This window comes from Tupaia chinensis, unplaced genomic scaffold, assembly GCF_000334495.1.
Source record: "Tupaia chinensis unplaced genomic scaffold, TupChi_1.0 Scaffold000520_1, whole genome shotgun sequence".
In the NCBI taxonomy this organism is placed as follows: Eukaryota; Metazoa; Chordata; class Mammalia; order Scandentia; family Tupaiidae; genus Tupaia; species Tupaia belangeri.
Window position 1 is genome coordinate 73,458 of NW_006160033.1, and position 9,492 is coordinate 82,949.

Consider the following 9,492-nt stretch of genomic DNA (forward strand, 5'->3'; position numbering starts at 1 on the left):
TTCTCCTCTATTCTCCTCTCGGGATATTGGGCATGCATGCACATGTGCCCTGCGTGAGTTTGAAGCCTCCAGGTCTGGGACTTGAACTGTGGTTGACTACATGCGAGTCCAGCAACGTAACCATTACACCATCTGCTGGTCTCCTCTGCTTTCTCTTTTTTAAAATGCCATAGGGTTTGTGTGCTCGTTGAATGGGGGTGGGGTGGGGGGGAGAACCCCCCCCAAGGGGGCCTGGTCACAAAACAATCCTTTTACTGCCAAATCTCCAGCCTGTCAGGATCCTATACATCACACATATGCAGCAGCTTGTTACTGCCAGGGCTGGGATTCAAACCACAACCAGCCATGTGGGATCCAACTCCTACTACATAGCACCTAACCGTTGTGCTACACAGTTGGCCCATGAAACTATTCTGTTTTTATTATCAAGAAAAAAATGCTAGGCCAGCCCGTAGTACAGTGATTAGCACGGTGCAATGGGATGTTCGAATCCCAGCCCTGGTGGCTTGAAAAACAAGCTGGGCACATATGCATGTGTGCCCAAAGTCCTGATGGGAAGGAGCAATGGTGAACCAAGGATGGCGAAGTGACAATGCTCTGTCGGGGGGCACTTTCTCTCTCTCTCTCTCTCTCTTGTAAGCACACATGCCCTCTAGCAATTAAAAGAAGTTTTCTGAAACATAGAATCAGAGTGTGAGTTTATTTTAAGAAAAAACTAGAGCTTATAAAGCTACAGAAGAGCCGGCGCAAGAGTAGAGGCTGTGAAGCTTGAGGGGAGCCCCTCCTGCCCGGGAAGGTTTAACTCGAAACAGCCAGAAATGGGTAAGCTGGGCGTTCAAGCTGAGTGCAAGCTGGGCTCGGTGTCCACCAGGCCCTCCCCACTCTTACACGGGCCTCCCCCAGGGGCCCTCTTGTGCCTCTGGACTCTACTCTTCCAAAAGGTGTGAGGGAAGGAAGAGGCTCGAAGGTCAGGAACAGGCATTTCCTGATGACTGTTCGAAGGGGCAGCAGGAGCCACTCCCAGCTAGCCCCACTTCTCCCTCTGAGCAGCTTTGGTAATGGGGCTGCTCCCTGGGGGGATCTGTGTTCGCAGTCTCTGGCAAGAGCTGGGCCTATGGGGAGTGTTTTGTTGACAGTGCCCAGTGCCCGGCAACCAGTTTGGCGGGAGGTTGGAATCCCCAAGAGGAAGGCTCTGCCCAAGAAGTCCCTATGGCTCTGCAGGTGAGCTGATGGGAGAGTCCAGGTAGACTTGCCCTTGGGTCTAGCCCTTTAGGCAGAGGACCTCGGACTGCTCAGAGGGGCCTTCCTCCTGTGTGGGGGTGAGAAGGGGAGCCGAGGCCTCCAGCAGCCTGGCTCAGGCACTTCGGGTTCTGGCCCTCGGGGGGGACAAGTCTGCATCTTCACTGGAACCAGGCTCTGGGGAAAGGGAAGAACACCTATAGTGGATGCTGGCAACCTCAGGGGTTCCCGAACCTGAGGGCTGCAGCCCAGAGCTCAGACTTTGGAGGTCCAGAGAAGGACAGAGGAGGTTTAGGAGTCTGTCAGATCTACTGGGTTGTCAGAAAGGTCATAATGTATTTTTTCTAGATTTTTCTATGCAAAAACGCCTCATGACTTTTCTGACAACCCAATAGTTTCACATCCAGATCCACCTTGGTTCCCCATCCTGGAATGAGGACAGTGCTGCCCCCGTCTCATGATGTGGCTACTGGGACTGAATGAGGTAACCCGGCAAAGAGCCTGGTGCAGTATCCCCTTCCCACCTGCGCAAACTGTTTCCACCTCTCCACTACTGTCCCCACCTCCTCCACTACTGTCCCTACCTCCTCTGTGTGACCCGGCCGCTGGGGCCCTAGGCAGGCCACTTCCTTCTCCAGGTTTGGTTTCCTCATTTTACAGAAGTGGGAGCTCTGTGGAAAGGCCAAAGGGGGACCAGCAGTTAGTGTAATGGCTATGTCGCTGGACTCCCATATAGTTGACCGCAGTTCGTGTCCCGGACCCGGTGGCTTAAGCTCATGCCGGGCATGTGTGCATGCGTGCCCAAGATCCTGAGAGGATTATGGAGGAGAAGGGATTGTGACATGGCCATCCCCCCTGGGGGGTGATTTCTCGCTTTCTGTCTCTCTGTCTCTGTCTGTCTGGCGAGCACACGCGTCCTATAGCAAAAACCTCTCCAAAAAAAAAGGCCAAAGGCAGGAAAAGTGGTCATTTTTGTCTTATGAGATGGAGGCACACAGGATGGGGCAAGAGCTGAAACAAGAATGTGGACCCCCAAAGCCCAGGTGGCTGAATCGGTTTCGTTTTCCACGAGAACTAGTAGACAAGGAGGGCTGGATGATTCTACCCCCACACAGGAGATATTCCGGTTGTCTCAGCCTAGCTTCAGTTAGACACTTCCGGGGAGGCAGGGTGGGATGGTGAAGGGAGATGGGGCCCAGAGAAGCTGGACAGGAACATCCCGGGGATTAAGGGCCCAGAGAGAAAGCTCAGGAATGATTCTCTTTGCTCTAGAATCCTACGTTCTAGGTCTCTGGTCAACAAAATACTAGCACAAATACGAAAGGATATGCCCAAGAGCATGTTCATCACAAGATTGCTTGTCTGGGTAAAAATAGAAAGCAAACCACAAAACACGCCCAGCATGCTGCCGAAGGAATCTAGACCCAACTGGAACATGGTCCATGGTACATTATTGTGGGAAAAAGCAAGCTGCAGAATTGAAGGTGCGCCACGACCTCATTTTATTACTGTATACCTTATATTCACACTGTAATTGAAGATAATATACTGCATGTACTAATTCTACGCATGTATGGATGCGTGCACACGTGCATACACACAAAAGCATAGAAAAGAAAATTCTGGAAGGGAATACATCAAACTACCCCTCTAGGGTAGAAAAATATTTTTAACTTTTATATGCTTCTGTACTGTTTGCATTTCTTACAGTTAGCACAAATTATATCTTAGTTAACCTTCTCATAGACACAAATAAACAAGAAATTGAAAAGGGTCAAATGGAACAAGCAGAGGAAGTTGAGATCAGTATGACACATCCCTACAGCAGGACGATGCTCCAGATAGGGTCCAAATCAGGTGGGTGACAAGCCGTGAAAATGGGAGTGGGGTGGAATGGGGAAGACCAGTCTCTTCTTTCCCTGTCATCCGGGGATCCTAGCTGTCCTTCAGTGCCTGGTAGAGGCTCCGCGTTGTGCTCAGGCACTAACCGAGCGCCATCTGTGAGCAGGGGGGCTCTTGGGGGGACGGAGCTTGTGACTCTTAACCACTTGGAAAGCCCCGAACATTTCTGACACATGCTGCTGCTTCTTCATTCTGGAGTACTCACTTAACGAGCCCCTACTAATAATTAACCAGTAGTAATAATACTGCCTACCGTTTATCATTCTTTCCATGTGCTATGCTCACTGCATGTACCACTTCATTTTATGCCCATCAGTCCTATGAGGTACGTGGTTCCATCCTTCAACTTGGTTTTGCGAATGAGGAAACCCAAGCTCAGAGGGGATATGCAACTTGCTAAAGGTCACATAGCCACAAAGAGCAGAGGCCGAGTTCAAACCTGCATATTCTGACTCTGGAATCCACCTCAGAGCTGCCATTCAGTGGCCTCTCAGTGACACGCAAAGCAAGAAGACAGTGGTTTTCTGGACCATGTCTTCTCGGTAAAGTTACCCGCTAGCCCGACCACAGCTGATTCTCAAGGAGAAACTAAGCTTTGGTTTGGTGAGGTCAGTGGCTGGGGTCAGTTGAGCCAAATTATTACTGGGCTATGCCCATGAGTTGGTGACTACCCAGATGTCCAGGAAGTAGGATAAAAATCATCCTTGTCCACCATGTGGCTCAGCTGGTCATAGTGTTTACATGGTTATGAAAGATCAGTACCGAATAGGAGCAAAATTGCCGTGGATTACTGCACTGGGAAGAGAGAGGCAGGGGGCGGGATGATACACAGGGACTGAAAGTTCTCTTCCTCTCCCAGGGCAGGAAATCAAGAAAAAAATTCCTAAAACTGCAAAGATCAAGAAGAAACCATATGAGGTGTTATTTAGAGATATGAAGGGAATGTTCCAAAGCACCAGTTTAAAGAGTTGAAAGTGGTTACCCCTGGAGATGGATCTGGGCTGCAGTTGTTCATGACTAACTTTGTAGAAATCTTTGAGAAATCTAGGCTCATGTATAACTTTGATAAAAAAAAAAAAAATACAGAGAAAGAAAGAAAAGCAAAGCAAAAGTAAATAGGACAACTCTGGCTGGGGCCGGGAAGGGAACGGGATGGGCTGTGATCAGGAGGACGGGGGGCTTAGGAGACAGGGTTTTTTTTGTCAGCTCTACAGGAAAGAGCTGGAGGGCCTGAATTAGACAATGACTTTGGGAGAAGGCTTGAAAAAACAGGAAGAACTGGGGACCAGCAGCTGGCATAATGGCTGTCACTGGACTCCCATGTAGTCTACCACAGTTTGAGTCCCGGACCCGGTGGCTTAAACTCACGCTGGGCATATGTGTGTGCGTGCCCAAGATCCCGAGGAGAATGGAGGAGAAGGGATTGCGGCGTGGCCATCCCCCCTGGGGAGTGATTTCTCGCTTTCTGTTTCTCTGTCTTTCTGGCAAACGCATGCACCCTATAGCAAAAACCTCTTAAAAAAATTAAATTAAATTAAATTAAATTTAAAAAAAGAAGAACCAAAGGGAAAAAAGGAAAGAAAGTGCGTTATCCCACAGCCAAGGTCATGCTCCTCTGGGATCCACAGTCCTTTGTTGAGGGAAGTGGTGGAATGAAACCTTTGGTTTCACGAATGTGAAACAAAGGTGTAGTCTCTCCACCAAATGGGGATGTTTCCACTGCAATGCCAGTGTGCATTGAACACTGTGACTTCTTGGACCCACCCCTGCCTTGTTAGGCCCACATATAGGGCCCAGGGGAGTAGAGGCCTGAGGGGTGGAGGATAGCTTTGGTATCGGTCTGTTCTGAGAACAAGTGGCTCATATAGATATGAAAGGTCTCTAGACTGGGTGTGCTCTTCCAGATCTGTGAGGACCAGACGCCCACACATTTGGGTGTCCAGCGTCTCCACCCTTCCCTGATCTTCAACACTCAGTCATTGTCCCCCCTCCCTGGGAGGCCCTGGTTTGAAAGGAAGCCAGAGACCCTGAGGAATCTGTGTAGGAGGAGGAAACTGGACTCACTGGCTCAGACCCAAGCCTGGGCCAGGAGCATGTCTCTGGAAAAGCTGCACCCTTGGGAATGGAGCAAGCCCAGAGCTTGGGCCCAGAGCATGGGCCCAGGGCAGGCCAGGCAGGCCTCCAGACTCTAGATTCACACTGCCTCCTCCAGAAAGCATTTTCTGATGAGCTCACCAACTCATACTCTTACATAACTAGCTTCTTAGTGTTCTGACCTCCAGATGTGTTGTCTCCGGAGATGCCTCAGCCCTTCTCTGTGAGATGCATGACGCCGTGTGGATAAGCCCAGCCCTTCACACCCCGGGCCTGAGTTTGAATCCTTGTTTTTCCATACATCTGTTCTGTGAACCTTTCAGGGCTCCGTTTCCTCAATCAGCAAAGTTAGGATTGAAAAATTCACTTCCTGGGCCAGAGGTGGCATGGTGGTTGAAGAGCGTGGATGCCACATAGCCAACTGGGCTCTTCACGTTCCAGACGGTACGGCTTGAAAATCACACTGGGCATGTGTGTGTGTGCACGTGCCCAAAATCCTGAGAAGACAATGGAGAAGGGATTGTATCACGGCCACTCTCCCACCCCTGGGAAGGTTCTCTCTCTCTCTCTTTCTCTCTCTCTCTCCTATTTGTCTGTCTCTGGTAAACACATGAATCTTTTAGCAAATGAACAACAAATAAAAACAAAACACAAAAACCCACTTCCTAGAGTTGTGAGGCCTAAGAATACTCACTGAGCTAAACAGTGTTCCAGAGAGTGGAGCTGGGTTGGAAGAGTGGTTAAGACTCAAGGGCTGGGGTGGGCTTGAAGGAGGTAGGTAGCAGGCATTCTCTCAGGGACATCGCAGGAGCAAGCCCTGCCGAAGCAGGAATTGGGACTGGACACCGTCAGAGATGTGGGCTGAGATGTACCCGTGTCATTCATTCCCAGGAGCCCCCGAGACATTAAGGCTACAGTGACTCCCACAATCACCTCCACAATGGAGAAGCTGGTGCTAGGCAAAACCTCTGTGAGATGATGACTCAGGACCAGTTCTCCTAGGACTCTTTAGGAAACAGAATTCTGTCCCTTGGGCCCCTTTTGCAGTCCTACCTCTGACAGATGTGAAAGGGTCTTTCTATCTGTCTTCATTTGGGTTCCGATGCACATGCCTCCTGGGAATGGAAACCCTCCTACTCCTGCCCGGTATCTTCTTCGGATGTGCCTGCGTCTTAGTCATGCCGCTGTGGTCTCCAGTGAGGACACATCAACGTCACACAGCCCACAGTCCCCACTTCTGACTCTTACCTGCAGAGACCTCCCTCTGTCCCCCTGAGGCTCACAATACTTTTTCTCATATCCCTTTTTCTTTCATCTTCACAACAGCTTGGGACAGATGTCAGAGAGGGACAATTATCTCCATTTTAGAGATGAATGAACTGACCCAGAGAAGCAGAGTGACTCATGATTCTTGCCTACCCGAGTCTAGTCATCTCCTAACCCAGCTACCATCTCTGTGATCCACCCAACCCTCTGTCCCCAGTTACCTTCTTAAAGCCAAATTGACCTCATTATTTCCTCGTTCAGACTGTTCCGGCCATTTCTCAGTTCCCACTGAGTACAGAGGCTTCAGCTGGCCTTTCCTGTGTCATCGCTCCGCGTCCCTTTGCACACCCTGTGCTGAGACCACTCAAACCACAGGCCGTCGTGACTCTTATGTTTTCCCTACCTCGATGACTCCCCTCTGCCTGGTAGTCTTCCTCTTCCTTCTCCAAATGTTGAAACCGAATTATCTGCCAAGGTCCAGCCCGAACACTACCAGCTCCTTTGGAGGCTCCTGGCCATTCCTCGGCTGGCATCGATGGGTTCTTCCTCTGCGCTTGCTGAATGCTTTGCTTTTACCTCACCTGGTGCTTCCGCATTCCCTCCTGCCCTAGAGCTGGGGGCAGTTGCACAAGTTAGTCTGCCCCCGGGTCTGGGAGCAGCTTCAGAGTCAGAAGCCCCCACTTAGTCGTTCTTGTTCCATGACCTTGAGAAGTCACTTGACCTGTTCTGGGCTGTAAAATGGAGAAGACGTCAGCTTTACCAGGGTGAGGATTGAACAAATTGTCTCTCTCAGTGCCTCCCAGCCCCACTCAAAGAATGATGCGGGCGATGATTATGAACTGAGCCACTTAGAGCCAAGTAGGGCTGTCTCCTGAGCCCCAGAAACATCGCTCTGTCCACACACCACCTTCTGCCAGCACACATTAAACCCATGTGGGGAAACTGGATTGCTTTGGTTCTGTTGTTAGGTTTCTGCTGTAGAGTGCATGTTCTTGTCAGAGAAAGGGGGAGGTGGTGAGAAATCGCTGCTGGGTTGGGGGGATGCGGGACGAGGCGGTGGTGGCCATGCTGCAATCCTTTCTCCTCTATGCTCCTCCTGTAATTTTGGGCATGCACACACACGCACCTGGTATGATTCTCAAGCCCCCAAGTCCAGGACTCAAACGGTAGCCAGCCATGTGGGAATTCAATGCCCTAACCACCATGCCACCCGTTGGCCCCAGATTGCTGTGGTTCTTAGAGACAGCTACATGCTGGGCTTATTGGTAACCTGCTACATTAGAACCCCTTGGGGAGCTGGCCGAAAACTGGAGAATACTGTCTCACTTTAGACCTGCCGAATCAGATTCCCAAGGTAGGGCCCAGGAAGCTGTGTTTTTAAACAAGCTTCCAAGAGAATTCTGATGTAACAGTTCTGGCCACACTGGGTCACAGGAACCATGGTGGATAGCTGGGGTGGGGATGTTCTTAGGGGGTTCTAAGCTTCTCTTTTTATTTTTTTAAAGATTTATTTATTTTATTTGTTATTATTTATTTTTTAATTTTACCAGAGAGAGAGAAAGGGAAACAAGAAAGCAAGCCACCAGGTCCGGGACTCAAACCTCAGTCAGCCATGTAGGAGTTCAGCATCTTAACTACACCACCTGCCAGCCCCGAGGGGCAGGCTTCTCTTTTGCTTAGGTGACAATGGAGGTGGGTTCGGGGATAACAGTGTCAACAGCCAATGCCCCTTTTCCTCCCCACACAGTTCCTCTATGAGCTCAGCCCAAGGCTGGATCTGGGGCTGGTCAGCAGCCAGACTGGTTACCGAATTTACCTTTGTCTCTCCAGCCATCAGCTAAGTACTTGGCCTAGCCTGGGTGCTCAGCAAATATTTGCCAAACCAACTGAACTTCCTGAGGCCAGTCTGGCAGAAGACCAATGAGCTAGGCTGCTGGGTTAGACCCCAGCTCCTGCTCCTCCTTCTGGGGCTGGCTGGATCCCCACAGAGCGGACAGGGAGGCTGCCAGACTGGCTCTGTGGGGAGGGTCTATACAGTGGGGAGAGTAACCACTGGTCATCAGACCAAGCAAACATATCCTGAGGAAGGGAAGCTGGGGCAAAGGTAAATATTTGGGGACCCAGTCCTTCCACTAGCAAAAGAGGAGCATTGTCAGTCAGCAAGAATCCACTGAACTGAGACCTTATGCTCTGGCTTAGATCTTGCCCAGGGCTTCTAGCCCCGCTGCAGGAGAGACTATCTCAGAAGACTTAAAAATGACACCTGCCCAGGCCCACCTCAGGCCAATAGCATCGGAATCTCTGGAATCTTGCCTGCACACCGGTAGTTCTATGAAGCAACATGGGCGATTCTGTCGTGTGGCTAGAACTGAGTAACTGCCTGGCTGGCCCCAATTCTCTTCTCCTTTTGCCCTTGATGCTTACAGTCCAGGGTTGCCCAGATAGTTAATAATAACAACAATAACTCACAAGTGGTGAGCCCCTTCTCTATGCCAGGGACCACTCTATTACTGTAGATAGAGCAATGATGTTGCCCCTGCCTTCACAGAGGCTGGTATGGAAGACAGGCTAGTAAACACGTAATTATAATACGAGGGGAACCTCAAAAACTTCATGGAAAAAGATTAAACTGAAGTACAAGTTCATTTGGTGCAAAAGTTTTTTGAAATCCACGCATAGTTTTTCCATAGTATGCACCTTCTATGAGCATTTTGTAGATCCTTAGTACAACGTGTTATGGTGCCCAGGAGGAGCTCTCTCCTTAAGACTCGGGCTGGCAGGGATGAGAGGAGGTTTTCTGGTGGAAATGAAGCCTAAGTAGAGGTCCAAAGGCTAGAGAAGACAGGTAGGGGTTAACCCCAGGAAAGCAGGGCAAGAGGAGTGAGATAGGCAGACGGGACGGCATATGCAATGGTAACAAAGCAAGAAAGAGTTCGCCTCATGGAGGGGTAAAGGAAGTTCAACTCCACTGCATCATGGATAGAGGGACTC

General features: G+C 50.2%; 1 long non-coding RNA gene across 2 annotated transcripts in view; it reads left to right on the forward strand.

Moving 5' to 3' along the window:
- The first annotated feature begins 1,150 nt into the window (after nucleotides 1-1,150).
- The window catches only part of LOC102489140 (uncharacterized), a 9,555-nt gene continuing 1,213 nt past the window's right edge, over nucleotides 1,151-9,492 (forward strand). The window contains exons 1-3 of one of the 2 annotated variants that reach the window (XR_335736.1): nucleotides 1,151-1,221; nucleotides 2,512-2,723; nucleotides 2,986-3,096. This is a non-coding gene — a long non-coding RNA (uncharacterized LOC102489140). The remainder of the gene's footprint in view (nucleotides 1,222-2,511; nucleotides 2,724-2,985; nucleotides 3,097-9,492) is intronic. The other variant, XR_335735.1, reaches the window with a different exon arrangement.